At 38.9% G+C, this 15711-nt stretch overlaps 1 long non-coding RNA gene across 1 annotated transcript; it reads left to right on the top strand.

Annotated features, from left to right (window-relative positions):
* The first annotated feature begins 356 nt into the window (after positions 1–356).
* Positions 357–5410, top strand: LOC137851826 (uncharacterized). Its single transcript, XR_011093506.1, has 4 exons — positions 357–468; positions 1096–1158; positions 2140–2295; positions 4926–5410. It is a non-coding gene; the product is annotated as an uncharacterized lncRNA (long non-coding RNA).
* The last annotated feature ends 10301 nt before the right edge of the window (positions 5411–15711 follow it).

Genomic DNA, 15711 nt, shown 5'->3' with positions numbered 1-15711 from the left:
CCCATAAATCAACAGGTGTTTGCAAGCACGTTCTCAGTTTCATGATCAGAGAGATCCCTGAGAGTGCAGAGTAGCATTTGTCAGTATTGTACACAAATTGCAACATTTCTTTGTGATAGAACTAGTAAAAATGATCCTGTTAATTGCTTTTTAGCCTCATCTTTTTCACTCAAGTACTCAAATGTAGCTAAGTCTTTTGATGAGGTGGATGGCATGCCAATTGTAACTGTTTTCCTGAAGGTCAGTTAATAACATACTGAAAACATATGGGTCTCTCTTTCCTTATCAAAACTGTACTCAGTGATGAGGACTGAAAAAAAAAAAAAAAAAAAACAAAAAACATGCAGTGGAGGTGACTGCCTCTTACCCTGACTCAGCCCACATTGCCATCTTTGCCCATGATACTACACTTTCTGCCCCAATCCCCATTTCATTCACGGAGTCTTCGAGAAGAGCTGTGGTTTGTAGGTATGCTTGCTTGTGAGTTTGAGTTTTTTCACCTACTTTTGCAACAGGCAGTGCAAACCTTTTGTGTTTGCTTTCCACTCCATTTATTAAGTGAACTTTCACAGAAAGAATGTTTGAGTCATGTGTGCTGCTACAACCTGACAAGAAAATTTTAAATCATAATTCCAAGAACTCTTGGAGCCATGCACTTGACATATTTGGCAGTTCAAAATCAAATGAGGTAGTAAAAAGAATTCCTTATTATTAAGGAATTCCTGTTAAGGAAATATCATAAAACTATATTATCGCATAGCACCAAAATATAATTACTCATAGTTCTCATTATATAAAGGATACAAGCAAAATGCTCTTTCTGAATTCTTCCACAGTTAATTTCAAGGATAAACACAACTCCTGTAGAACAAAGCAATCATACACTTCCAAACTACGGATTAGTATTCCCACTACAGTTTGTATTACCCTGCCAAACCAAAGTAATAATTATTTCCTCAAAGTTCTAAATTTTATCTCATTCATGGAGGGTTTGCAAAACTAAATTTATCAATATTTGTAAAGATTATTCTTGGTTCTCTTTGAATAAAACTACTGTCAGGCATTAGGATTTTTAAAGTATTTTTTTATTTACAGCTTAGTTCTTGCAATGAAAACCTGAAGGGTATCTTGAAGGTCTTGGATTCAGCAAAGACTAAGGTAAACATCATCACAACCTGATCATTATAATTATACAGAGTAGTTACATTAACATTTATGCCATCTGTCTTCTTGAAGACTTTGCAATAATGCAAGGGTTCAGCTGAAGGAGGCTGTTGAGAAAAGGGGCTGAAAGCATGTTCCTGAGCATGAGTTTATGGGATATCATAAGATATTTTGTATCCTTGGGGCTCCATCCTGTAGACAGCTATGGGTTCTCTTTCTAAGAGTACAAATTCCCTGGTTCCTAACTAATCCTGTGCTTTCACCCATTCCTCTGTCTATTTAAATTTACCCATGGCATCCATCAGCAGCACAGCCTTGCAACTGTAAGTTTTGCTCAGTTGAGGGAAGGAAAAGAGGGAGAAGAAATAACTCCAGAACTGTACTTTTCTTTAATCTTGTAAATTGAGGGCTCAAGATTTACAAAGTAATAGCTGTTAAACCTCTGATAGAGGTACAAAATAATCTGAGATAGGATCTGAATATCTGAGTTTTAGTGAGGCCCATTAAAAACATAATACAGCACTTCCCATAGGATTTTAAAATAGACCATGGATATGCAAACATCAACATGTGTGAATCCTCCCATTAACCTCAACAGGCAGCTGAAAATTAATTTTATACTGAAGTGTTTTGCTTGCTCAGGAGCACAGAGTTCAGCATCTTGAAAACAGAAACCCTTTAGTTAATGATGACTGACCTCTTCAGTATCTGATACTATTGGGGGAAAGGGATAGATGGAAGTTTTTTTGTTTGTTTGTTTGTTTTTTAAAGTAATGCTTCTCATTGTTGTTGCCTCAATGTATCTTAGTGTTAAACTTGTCACTAGGGCAAGTGATTCACCTCTGCTGCTATGAGAAAACACTAGTGTTTTGCAATGACCTCCTGTGATGCAGGAACGTACTCCCCTGCAGCCTGAGATTTTAAGTAAACCATATCTTACTTGTGGGTCTCATTTAACCAGCATATCATCCATAGGGTAAGCAAGCTCAGTTTTCTGATTTTGGTTCTTCAAGCCCACTGCCTAAATCTTTGGATTACTGGACCTACAATTGCTCCCTGACTCATCCTCCCCTCCATGAGAATGTAATCTGGATTATCCTTGAAGAGCCTATTCCTACCGGCTCAGAGCAGGTACAGCACTGCAAAGACCAAGGCCTTTTGTGTCTTTTAGCTTCTGGGACACTATCATGTTAGAATGTATTGCTGCGTTAGGTCAGTTTGTCTCATTTTTATAATAAAATCAGTATAATCTTTATACAGCGTTATTGTTCTTGATAACATTTATGATTCTGCCTCAGCCTGGTTAGGCTACTCATACCTTGCAAAGTCTTGTAGGGACTGAGATAGGGTGACTTCAGATTTGCGGAGTTACTTCCATTGCTCAGGTACAGGTGGTTTGCTTATTTAAACTTCCTTGTATTGCTGCGTCTCCCACAGCAGTAGTCCTTCCCATCTCCATTGCTACAAGACTTCCCAAAAGAAAGTCTCAAAATGCATATTTATATCAAATCTAAACCCCAAACCTGTCTGAGTAGGGGATTTTGTGGTGTGCCACAAGACTAAACGGCCAGGGTGCAGTGCTATAAGGTGTTTAGGAGCTGCACTGGCTGCTTACCATTTCCTAACACTGTCAGACAAGCTAAAACTCCCTCACTAGCCTTACTGAATAAAGTATTCATTCTGCTCTAAACTCTTATGAAACTGTGTTAAATTACTGCCACCTATCTTGCCAAAGGTGTTTGAATTATCTCTCCAGGTAAGGCTAGTTAAGTACTTTGAATCTTTGAAAATAAAAAGCAAGCATGTAAAAATATATTTGGTATATTTCGATATGATCCTTATCTATGATCCTTATTACTCATAGAAGGTTTTATTAATTGAGCTACTCAATGGGTACAGGACACAAGTTGAGTACAAATAACTAGACATAAAAAGCGACGTTTAAAGAATCATAGAATCACCGAATGGTTTGGGTTGGAGGCGACCTTAAAGACCACCTATTGCCAACTCCCCTGTCACAGGCAGGGACACCTCCCACCAGATCAGATTGCCCAAAGCCATATCTGACCTGGCTTTGAAAAAAAGAAATGTTGAATTAGTTTGAAGGTGTTGTTTTTTACTTTCATAACCAGCAATATTTGTAACTTATCAAACCTTTTTACATAGGGGACAGCACAGTGGCAGCAGTGTTTGAATGTTTCTGTGGTAACTCAGCATAGGGGTGAATAGAATACCCAAATCACTCATTCCAGTGTGTAGCAGCATAATTTTTGTTCACCACTGGATTAATTCAATATAATGAAGCTTTATTTATTTTTTAAAAATAAAAAGGTAATTGGGAACTATAACAAGTTCTTTCTGATGTGCAGTATAAAAGCACAAAGCTGCATACATTCTCTCATTCCTCATGGCATTTAGCTGGCCCAGTTCCCCACAATCCTGCCTTTTGCTGAAGGGGAAATACCTTTTCCCATACTGAGCAATCACTGGCAACCCCGTCGCTGAAAGGCAGAGTGCTGAGAGGCTAATTCCAGTCGACCAAAGCAAACCTGGAGAACAGCCTATTCGTCAAAAGCACCACGTCTATAAAAAGGGCCATGGAAAAATCTACCAGAGAAATGAAAACATTCATGTTCTTAACTGCAATATTGCTGTCCTGCCAGGAGCTGTTGTAATTCATTGTACCATTAGGCTAGTGTTTTTACTGAAATTAATCTATACTGTTTTTGTAAGAGGAAACTAATGCGTTTTAATGCATGAAATGTACTTTAATTTTTAATGCGTGAAATTAACTTTATAATTTTTAATTTATCTTCACATTCCTTCTGATGTGCTAAGTAAACCATGGTGATAAGAAGCAAAGTAAATGTTGAGAGTGAAATTAATTGGTACTCAGCATTGCACAAGGAGAGTGTACGCAACCGTATCAGATGTAATTTTTTTGTTTGTTTGTTGCTTTTTTTTTTTTCAATTAAATTGCTTCTGTTAATGGCAATTACTAATGGTTATTGTTTTAGCTAATAAAACTGGTTTCTTTTTCCAGTTTACGTGATATACACTTAATTGAAATTAAATTAATAAATAAAGCACCTTGAAATGAACAGTATTGTACCAGTGCTGTGCTATCATTGTTTTCAAAGAAATTATGCAATAATTACTGTTTTATTCCACCTGCAGCATCTAATGAAGAATTACATATATGCACACACATATGGCCATGTAAAAATAAAGCACCATCAGGTTCACTGTTTCTCAAGGAGAGCAGCACCCAGCTTTGCAAAGGGCTCCACAGTGACAACTGAATTATTTAATAGCCAGCGGTGGCAAAGCTCTGAACAAGATAAGGTCAGACTCTGCAAGGAACAACATGAAGCACTAGAATAGAAATTAGGTTTCCAGGTAGCTCTGTTATGCAACTTGAATGTTATTTAACTGAAATAATGAAGTACCTTCATTAAGCTATGTTAATATTATCTGTGAACAGGAAGATAATAATTTTCATTGCTCTCAGTTCTCAAAAAAAAATGCTTCTGGGAAAAGCAAGGGTAGAAACACCGCCTGATCTGTTGGACTGGTTTCAGAGGAGGTGTTTTCCTCATGATAACAAAAAATTAATAAACTTCACAAAATGATCACAACGGGCATACATTTAAGAAATTGAAACAAATCTATTAGGCAGAGATAAAAGGAGATGTTTTGTTCAGATTCTCTATAAAAGCTCTTTCACAGGTGTTCTGAAGCTGTATCTTGCAATTTCTCAGGTTCAGCATGGGCATGAGACCTGTGGTTTCGATCAGTTGGAGACATTTGCACATGTGAAGAAGGGTGACAGAAGGTGGGCAGCTGGATCTACTGGTTCATCTCAAGCTCATCTCCAACATAAATGACTACACCCTATTTCTTTTTGTGCAACTCCTCTGGAAAATTACTTTAATAAAATACATGTGAAAATATTAAGTAGGAACAACTGTGAAAATCAAATGGATCTACTTACGACAACCAAGAAAATGAATAAGCAATTCATAGTCTATGAAACTGTAAGGCAACGGAAATGTCCTTGATTTGATCAAGGAAAGGCAAACTCATTTCATAGTATCTCTAGACTTTGACTACCAGTGAAGCAGAGCTGTCTTATCTTTAGAACAAAGAAAGAGAACAAAATTCAAACAGGATTATATTTTAAGACATAAAACTATCACTCTGTTGACAACTACTGATACCTGCTGTCAATATAAAAGAGGGAAAGGAAAATTACTTAGTGCAGTAGTTTGAATGGATGATTTCTCAGTGTTAAAGATTTAATAAAACTACATAGAAAAACATAAATAGTTTAAATCTTCTTTTAAGAATAACATTTTCTCTCTCTCTTTTTTTTTTTTTTTTTTTTTTTTTTACCAGAATTAATCATTTTCTTATTTGCTGTTCAATATTTTATCCATACATAAAAATATTAATATCTGTGCAGTGCATCATAGCCAAACTCTACAGTAAATCACTCACAATCCCAAACACAAGTAAATGGCAAGCTACCACTTAAACAACTCTTCTGAAGAACTTCTGCTAAGCATCTCCTCTGCTAAAATAAAGTTCCCTCATAGCTCTACAGCTGTGAAACAGTAGTTCCATTTAGCATTTCACATCTGATCAGCAGAACAGGCTTCAGGTCAGGCTCCAGCAACACCTTTCATCTTGAACTCTGTCAGGCATGTTAACTAGGACTCCTTTTTTGAGTTTATAAGACAAAATTGGAATGATTACTGTTCCGTATTCATTTTTTTTCTTTAGAAAGGCTTTCCTAGTTCAACTTTTCCTTCATGTTGAGGGAACTGATAAAACTTTGTAGATGTGATAGTCTAAGGAGGCCTAAGTAAGACCTTGTCTTATGGGGAATCTTCCACAGCTCTAATCCACGCTATACAAGATACAATAGTGCAGGAACTGTACTGCTAAGCAAGCCCAACAGCACAGGATATGAAACACAGAGTGTGGAGGCAGCTAACAACAACATTGGGTAGTGGAAACATTAGCTGAAAAAATGCCACAAGTATTCATAATGCATTGCTACCTATGTTTGTTTTTGTTTTGTTTTATATTGTATTGGCACAGAGCTCAAATAAAAAGCATTTATTTTAACTGCTTAATCTGTAGGCATTTTGTCTTTTCCAGTTCTATGAGGTAACTGAGAGATAGAACCATAAACACTTTAAAATCAGCAAACAAAATTATACCAAAAACTTCACCATAGTATAGCAAGACCTAAGTCACCTAAAACAGCGTATCTGTAGTAAAAATGCACCTACAGGGTGATGTTCATGCCCATACAGTATACCGTGACTAATTTCTTTAAGAGCTATTGGATACAGTGCTAGGCCAGCCAATGGTCTGAGGTTCCTTAAGAAGGGTGCTGAAGGGTGACAACAAGGCACCTGCTGCCTCAAGGGACCCCTTTGTCACCAAGGTATCCCCAGAGGGCATGCAAGCAGTGGTGCTGCTGTGGGGCTCCCACATCCCAAGGGGTCTGGAGACGCCTGTGCTACTGCAAAACCAGCAACAGCCGCAGTGCTTTCAGTGCATGCAACCCAAAATGGTCGCTTCCCTCACTGCAAAACTATCTCCACCTGATCCCCGCTGTATGCCCGTTACATTCACTTCCTATTTTGTCTGTGAAGCACTACCGCTGGCATTTGGATAAATCTGGGAAATCGAGGGGCTGGAATCTTCGAACAGTGTTCACCCCTCCTCGGGAGCCCTGTGAATTGAAGCCAATGCCACCCAAGCAGGAGAAACCCCAAGGAATGGCAGAGGGGAGACCGAATGTGTCACAGGCCCAGCGGCCCTCAGAGTGTGTCACCCAGGGGGGTGACAGCTGCTGGAGTGACACGTCCGTAACTGAATACAGCAGGGGAAGCAGTGTGATTCCTCCGAAATGGGGCCACAGAGCATGGCCTGAGGGACAGGCCCGTGGCTTATCTCTGCATGGCCCTATCCAGGCCCTGGCTGCAGACATGTGGCTGAATTCAGCCATGGACAAGGCTGCTGGCCACTGGGCTCACCCCTGTGTAGATAAGCACAATGTTGCCAGTGTTAGACAAGGCAGTTTCCTAAACAGTATTTTTGACCTTTTAGTCACAAAAACACTAGCTCTGCACAGGAATCCTGGCAGCATGAGGATGTGCTTTTTTGAGACAGCGCACCTTCATTTTTGGCATCTAATGCTGGACAGTGTTTGTGGCAAGCTGGTTCCCCCCCAGCACACAGGCAGCTGCCCCAGAGGAGGTAAAGCTCTACACTTACACTGCTTTGCCTAATTGATATAATTTATTTCAGTGTTTCCTACATCCTTTTTCCAAATGCATGCTTTGCTCTCAAGTATCTAGATAAGATGGTTCAACAGAAGCTAATAGAGGCTGTCAAAGCTGTGACTCGGACTGCTCTTATTCTCACTGAAATCTGTAGCAAAGCTCATGTTGATTAAAGCTGTATAGGATAAAGCAGTGAATGAGGCTGAAAGACTAGAAAAATAGTGTCTGGCAGGACAAAATCTCATGCAATAAAACCCCATCTCTCTCTGGGACATTCGGTTACCAGACAAATGTAATAACATGGATCAATATGAAAGAGCAAATCACCCACTGCCAATTTTTTAATAAATGGAACCTCTGAATATATTCTCTCCTGTCCTGTTGTAAACTTGCTCCTTCAGCTGGAGGGTTGGGGCAATCTGGTCACCTGGACCACCCCTTACAAGCAAACTGCTTCCTCATGATAAGGAGATGCTAACCTTGGCACACCACCAATGTGCTGTCAGGAAATATTTAGATTTACCCTTGGAAAATGTGTTAGATCAGATCTGGCAGCAGTGGCACCAAGAACCATGAGTAACTGATGCAATAGGACCACTACTGTCTTATGGAGAGGTTTCTCATGAGGAAGACCGAGAAAGAGATATTCACAGCTGCACCTGTGCAAAGAATTTGGCTTCCCTGCAGTCCTCTAGGGAACTTCCCCTCCTTCTTTCACCAAAGAAGTAGTCTTCTATGGATTTGCACTGCTGTGATGTGTGGTCTAATATCCCATAACAAAAACAAACACTTATTTTTTAATTATTTTCATGGTACCATACAGGACATTTCTGCCATGGCAACATTTGCTTGAGGCAAGGTCCAATGTAGCCATCATGTCTTCTATCTAAAAAAAAAAAAAAAAAAAAAGAGACAGAGAGAGAGAGAGAGAGAGAGAGAAATGCAAGTGAAATGCCTGAAATGGTCACTCTCCTTCTACTATTCAGAGTGCTTTCAGCCCTTAAACAAGCCCTGTAGGATTAGGCAAGACTTTACAAGGCTGCTAGCGAACAATGCATTTTGCATTTCCATTACATGTCCCACTGCGAAGTTTGTAACTTGGATTATTTCATCATTTGGTGAAGGGAAAGAAAGGCTCCAGAGAAAGCCTCCAGACAGCTTTATATAATTATTGCAAATGAAAGCTTTGCCAAGACCTACAGAATTGTTTCCTATTTCACTCATTGTACCCTGCTTCTGGCCTCCTAGTTTTCCCTGGTATGAACATTGCTGACCTATCCTCTGATCCCTTAGCCTTCCTTCCAAGTATTTGTTGTATGTGTATTTCTTTCTTCAAGTGACATTTTAACTCATTCAAGCATATTTGATTGATGAGAGGGAGGTGAAGAACAGATGTTTGGCTCAAGCAGTTGAAGACCAGACACTTATGTACAGGAGATCAAGCTATAGGCCAGTCTGAAATCTCATTTCTGTAATAGTACAAGTTGTGAAAAGAACATAGACTGAATTCAAATAAATGCTTCAATATAACAATGCTGTAAGTATAAAATAGTAAATATTAAAACCTAATTGTGGTCAAGGCCATGACATACACAGTATCTATATTCATGTTCTGTAGATCTCCAAGAATAGTGGGATCCAATTACTCCAATGGCGTGGTTAGACAAATGATAAGATTGAGCAACTACCAAACCATTGTTCCCAAAGGTTATGCTTTGAAATCTGTAAGCATAACAAAAAAAGTGACCCGTATTGCTACAGGGATAGAGCTACCATTAAGTAGGAGATTTCTTAGGTAGTCAGTATATCATGGAAATTAAAACCTGGTTTTTAAATGTCTAAACAAGGAGTTAAGTACTAGTTTGAAAATACTGACTTGATGTGACTACTGCAAAGCTACAAAGAAAAATGGTGTGATGTTAGGAAGAGAACAGGGATTCTGCTTAGAGCTCCCATGCTGGAGGTGGCTCAGCCTCCTAGTTCAGACCTACCATTAAAACACAGCTTTCCAAAAACAGCTTTCCAAAAACACCTTCCATCGCTCTCCATGAGACAAATATATGATCTGCCCCTGACCTGAAGTCATGTCTCACACATCCAGGTTTCCAGGCTTTCTGTGAACAGGAAGGCTCCCTCTTTCTTCATAGAGAAAGAAGAGGGTACCCAATTTGTAATTGCTCTCATCTTTCTTAATCTCACCCGCACACTTTGACTGCAGGCTTTGACTGCAGGACCATCTGGTTTTAGTCTGACTGCACACCTAATGAAGATGGTGGCTGTTCATATAGTTAAATCAACACTCATTTATGTGCTGGCTTTTGTGACACAAAAGCCACAAAAAACTTTAAATTTCTGCTGAAAGACAACAGACTTATAAGCAGAACAAGCATTAACAGAAATTTCACAAGTAAGGAGAAGCACAAGAAAGACTTACAACAGGATTTTGAAGACGCATTTTGGCACCTAAAATGAAACCTGGGCTGACTGCTGGTGGCTAAATCCAATAAGAATTCCAAAAAGCATATGCCTGACTCTCTTTTTTACGAGACTGGAATGTGCTGGAATGCTGTGTGCAGTGGTGCCCATGAAGCAGCCAGCTGACAGAGAGTTAAATATCCAGACTGAGTGGGGACAAGTTGTCACACAGGTACTCCACGAGGACTCAGAAAGGAAAGAGGCCACTGGTTAAGTCCCAAGTGGCAGAGCTGTGCAGGGCACTCCTAACAAACACCAGAAATGTTAGCCATGGCCCTTCATATGAGCAACTAGAGAGGGACATGATTTGGCCATGGTTAACTATTGCTAGGAAGCTCCTCAGCACAGTTTTGGAAAATGTCAGCTACAGCGCTCTGTGAGAGAGCCCAGACGTGGTGGAGTCAATGTTCCCAACAGACCATACAGAGGAAGATACCCAGGAATGTTCATCTGCACATGCCTTTTTTCCAGGAGCAGAAAATGGGCCCTAGTTTTTATTTAACATGATAGGCATAGCTGTTAAGTTCTGCTGCAAAGCACAGCAGACATGCTTGATTTTTTTCTCTGAAGGCTTTGAAGGAGTCCATCAGGAGGCATCTGCTACACTGCTTTCAACTTGAACACTTCACTTCTGTAACTGGATAGTATTTACATCGTGTGTGTGATATTGTTCCTCTCTGTGTAAACCCAGAAAATAAAATAAAAGTGATGGTAACAATAATATGAAAAAAACAACAACAACAAAACTTTTTAGCTATCTAGCCATTGATTTGGTTAGTGGTTTTAAACTTTGGCTGGATAACTTTCCCCCTGAGAAACAAGAAAAGTAACACTCACTGCCAGTAAAAAGCATTAGGTAATGTTTGTACAGTGCCTACCAAGGAAAGAGTGCTAAGTACTAGGAGTGAAGCACATCTCAGCACTCAAAGATTTGCATGTTAAATAGTTGACCCGGTGCCCAGACTGGGATGACTACTGACTCCAAAGAGGCTGCAGATAGCCTTAAGCCCTAAGAGAAAAGAAGCCTAGTGCATCTGTACAAGCAACACCATGTAAAACACAAATAAGCAGCAATAAACATTTTCCATAAAAATATGTGGATCTTTCTTTATTTTGATACAAAGAAGTTCAGACAGTCACATTTTCTTTTTGCATCAATTACCATATGCAGAATACATAAGAAAATTCTTGTGTTTAATCTTTGATCTTTCTTAATTTTCAACGAGTTTTAGCAGGAGCTTAGTGCAAGCGACTCCACAACATACAGGGAATTACTTTGTCATAAACTACAAACAAACATCTCCAAACACACTGTCATGATGCAACACACCCTCACTAGTCACTAGGGAAAAATGAAGCACAATCTTGAGGCCTCTACATTATTTAAGCAATATCACACACAAGCAGTGGGTATTCTCGAGTGCTGTTCAGCTCCGATATCTTGGGTGTTCCCACTCTGCTATTAGGTAGCCATGTTGCAGGGCTAGATTACTAGATTACTTCCTGATTGCAGTAACACAGAGATGGGGCTATGTAGGTTGTATATACCCTCCACACACGGCCACCAAAAATGAAACACAGATCAGTGGTGAAAATGCCAGTTATCCAATAAATAATAATGATAATAACACCCCAGAAAGGAACAATTGTTTATTGTCCTGTCCATGCCTACAGCTTCCATCTTTCCGTAACCATACAGATCTATTTCCAGCTAATCCTCATTTGAGGTTTACTTATAGGAACTAAGAAGCATGCCCAGGGCTCTAAAAGTGGTGCTTACATGTCTCATAAATGGGGGAGACAGGTTGGCACGTGCTTTCTGGAATTTCAGAGAATGAGGTGGGAGCTGTGCCACAGCTGAAGGTAGCACCACAGTTTACCTGAATCAGAAAACTGAACCAGAAGCTTTTTTTAAATAGCTGGCCAGATTTTCTAAATGAACTGTCATTGGTACAATTGCAAACAAAATCTGTGCAGGGATAATCATCTGCACTCATTTGTATTTCCTGCATGTGTTTGTCCTTGCACGGAGCTTGCCCCTAGAGCCGCGGCCGCAGTGTCACCTTCTGCCCACATTCTGCCCAGCTGCTTTGGTTGCCACTGCCCAACCAAGTCAAGTCATGGTGGTCCTACAGAACTAGCTTGGTAGTGTTGACCTGTCCAGACAAATTACATATATACACTTCTTTTGATGCCTGGGGGAATAAAATCCAGCTAGAAGGAAACACAAAAAACTTGATCATATAGTGGCTGTTTCTGGAGTACGGTGTGAGGCGTATGTGGCATATGTGGTAACTGCTTACGAGGAACAAGTGAGCATTTAAGTACAGTTTCACCCAAATATGATCCTTTAAATCCACATGGTGCTTTTGGTTTCATCTGAAAGTCATCGTTTAGTTTTAATCTAATCTTTTTCCCTTTTGCGAACGGAAATAAGCCTCAAACTCCGCAAGGTACTGTCACTCCCCTCCTGCCCGCAGGCCATGCCTGGAGGCCGCAGGGTGCTACTGGAGCTGCAGTGCCCACGGACACGTGGCAGCCAAGGCAACGCTTTATTCACAGTGACACCTATCGGCAAGAGCAATCTGCAAAGCAGATCTTTCCCTGAAGAGTATTTTTGGTGGTCATGCTCCTCCTGTCTTCAGCGTTTTTCTTCTCCTTCAGGGCTCCCCACTCAGTTGTTCACATTCAGCTCAACATTTTACACTATTGAATATAATTTAGTCTATATTGGTATTTTCAAACCCAATACCTCTTTCCTCAATTAATCATCCATATATTTCCAGAGCACATGTCAAAAGTGAGTGTTTTTTTTGTTTGTTTGTTTTTTTTTTTTTTGTTTTGTTTTGTTTTGTTTTTAACATTGGCACTGTTTGCCAGTACATGAGAGTGCTGGGCATCCCCAGTGTTCAGGAGACACAGCTTCTGTGGAGGTAGCATAGCATCAACACTGTGCGTTTTTCATTCTTACATACTTGCTTGTTGAATGTAGCTGTCCTGATACTCTCCACAAGCAACACCGAAGCCTCTCTAGGCAGAAATCTAGAAATCTACTTAAATGTAGATTTCAAGAGGCTGATGCGATCCAGTTTCAGCTCAACGCCATAACACTCAACAGAAGCTGCTCTGTTCTAGAGTCATAGAGTCAATCTCCAGCTCTTCCTATAGGGTTTCTGTGTCGATACACATGTAACATGTATATATTATATAAAGCATATATAGATAAGTGTATATACAGAGAGAACATATATCGTTCAGTATTCTTTCTAAACATTTTAGGAACTATATTTAGGAACAGTAATTACATTAACACCATCAGGCAGTACATACAGATGAGACCATTTCAAGAATTTGCTGAGGATACTTGCTGAAAATACCACACACCATGTTACAGCAACTCAAAAAATATTAACAGTTTTACTTTGATTTTGCCATACACAGCCATTACTATGTTTCAGTCAGTTCAAAACTAATTCAAATAAGTTTGCTGCAGCACATATTCAGGAAACGTTTTGTTCTGGGTTTTGCTTCTGTGGTTTGTCAGATCAAGTTTCTATGGACTAGTTTTGAAGATGAGCTAAACTATTTTGAAATGTTGAAATCATTTTTGGGGGCATCAGGCTAGAAGTTCTTTGGCTAGTCTGTGCAAACATTTTTAACAGACTTCAATATAGAATCTGTTGTTGAATAGCGTGGTACTACAACTCTTGTACAGTTAGTTTGATGTCACAATACCAGTAAGAAATTGTTCTTGGTTATATTTGCAATCAAACAGGTAACAGAAATACTATTTAAAACGTCTTCAGCAATTTCTTGGATTCTGCAGACCTGGGGACACAGCATTCTTTTGATTATCCATACCTGGGTCTCTTTTTTTTTGGTATAACAATGGGAATTTTAAAACAATTTTGAAACATAAGTTTGTATGCTTATACCATTAGTGATTTCCAGGTAAATGTTTTACTCATGAAATCAAAAATACATAAGAAGCTGGAGTCTGAATAGGACAAAAGGAAAACAGAAATCAAAAACCAGGCTCTCTGAAAAAAAATGAAAATGTTTTGATCAGCAAGGATACTGTAGTGCTTTGTTTTCCTCAAAAAGGCCAAAGTTGTTTTGTTTTGTTTTTAATTTAATTGAGAACACATTTCAGTCTGTTTTTGCAATTGTAAACAAGAGAAAAATAAAAAGCAAAATGTTGGCGTGGTGCTTTATTCAAAATATTTTCAAATCAGAGACACAGTAAAAAATCTAAATCAGATCTTCACAAAAAGTGCATTTCATCTTTTTGTTCCATGTGACCCATATGATTTACATTTGAAAAACGGAAATGTCAGGATCATTTCGAATTATTCAAATGTATCTACACAAGCATGTGGGTGAAATTTGATAAAATAGAATTGACACAGTAATTGTCTCTGCAGCATGTCAATTCTGTTATGTGGAAGCAGAGAATCTTCTTTTTCCTAAGAGAGTCAGGCACACTCCTTTCAGAGAAGTCTACTGTCTCCAAACTCTGCTGCACAAATGAAGTCAACAAAGATCACATATGGAAATGGTTCACCACAGTGAAACCTTTTACTCTGCATGAATGATGGTGAGGCTGATGGAAATTGGAAACACAATACTAATTTAGAAACGTTTTATTTATGCACTGCAGTGTTATCACCTGTCTCACCAAAATTGCAGACATCCAGAAAAGGCCATCTTTTCATAAAGGAAGAACCTCATGAATAAAAAGTATAGACTTGACAGTATCTAAGAAATTGAGTCATAGACCAAAACTCTGTTAGGTTATATCTGTACAAACAGTGGAAAGAATATGAAAAACAAGCAGATTATCTTAATGCAGAGAGTTGTATGAAATAAAATTCTACCAGATTTTTGTGGGATGATTGCCACAATGCTTTTTTATACTATTTAATACATCATAAAAGAAACAAACTGCTCTAGAGCAGCATTCTTTTGGCACTTATACAAATGCTGCAACTTGCCATAGGTCCCTCAATTGTTTGCAACTTTTAACAACTGAAGGCAAGGTTCATCTCTAGTGGTCTGCTTCATACTTAGCTAAAAGTTTACAAGAATCTGGATCCTGGCTTTCCTCTCTATTAAGTCTATTAAAAATGTATTATATATCTATTTCTATTACATTACTTTATTCATATCCCATGTTCTACTTCAGTAAAATTATTTTAAAACCAAAGACCTGGAAGACTTTTTATTATATATATATATATATATTTATTTATTTATTTTCCCACAATTGGTTCTTTGAATTCTTTTAGGTCCTAGTTCATATCTGGAAGGCCAGCAAAGACCTGTTTGTTAACACAATGGGGAGGGAAATCTCTGCAGGGACAGAACAAGTAGGTGTATGGCAGCAAACAGTTGTCTGCTTCATCTTCAGGCCCCTGTTCTTCAGAAGGAAAGACAGCATACTTCCCAGGTTTTTACTTCAATATAAAGAAAAATATCAGCTGTTGTTAAACTCTGCCTGTGTAATGTGAAAGACATTATAAGCATGACTTGCAAAGGCTATAAACAGCAGAGTGCACCGCTTCCCTCCTGTGCCAAAAACAGCAGAGTTGACCCCAAGGATCTACTACAATTTATTTAATTCTGAGAATAAGTTTATGGGTGGCCAGTCATCCAGCTGTATACAACTTTTGACAGACACTCTTTTCAGCAAATGCCCTATATGTTTTTTTGGTCATTGAGCATTGCATTGTTCTTCGTATAAAGGATCCAAGTGTGTCAGAGGGTAACT

Source organism: Anas acuta, chromosome 2 (genome assembly GCF_963932015.1).
Source record: "Anas acuta chromosome 2, bAnaAcu1.1, whole genome shotgun sequence".
Lineage (NCBI taxonomy): Eukaryota > Metazoa > Chordata > Aves > Anseriformes > Anatidae > Anas > Anas acuta.
Note: the sequence above shows the minus strand (reverse complement) of the source record. Positions and strands in the feature narration are given on the sequence as shown.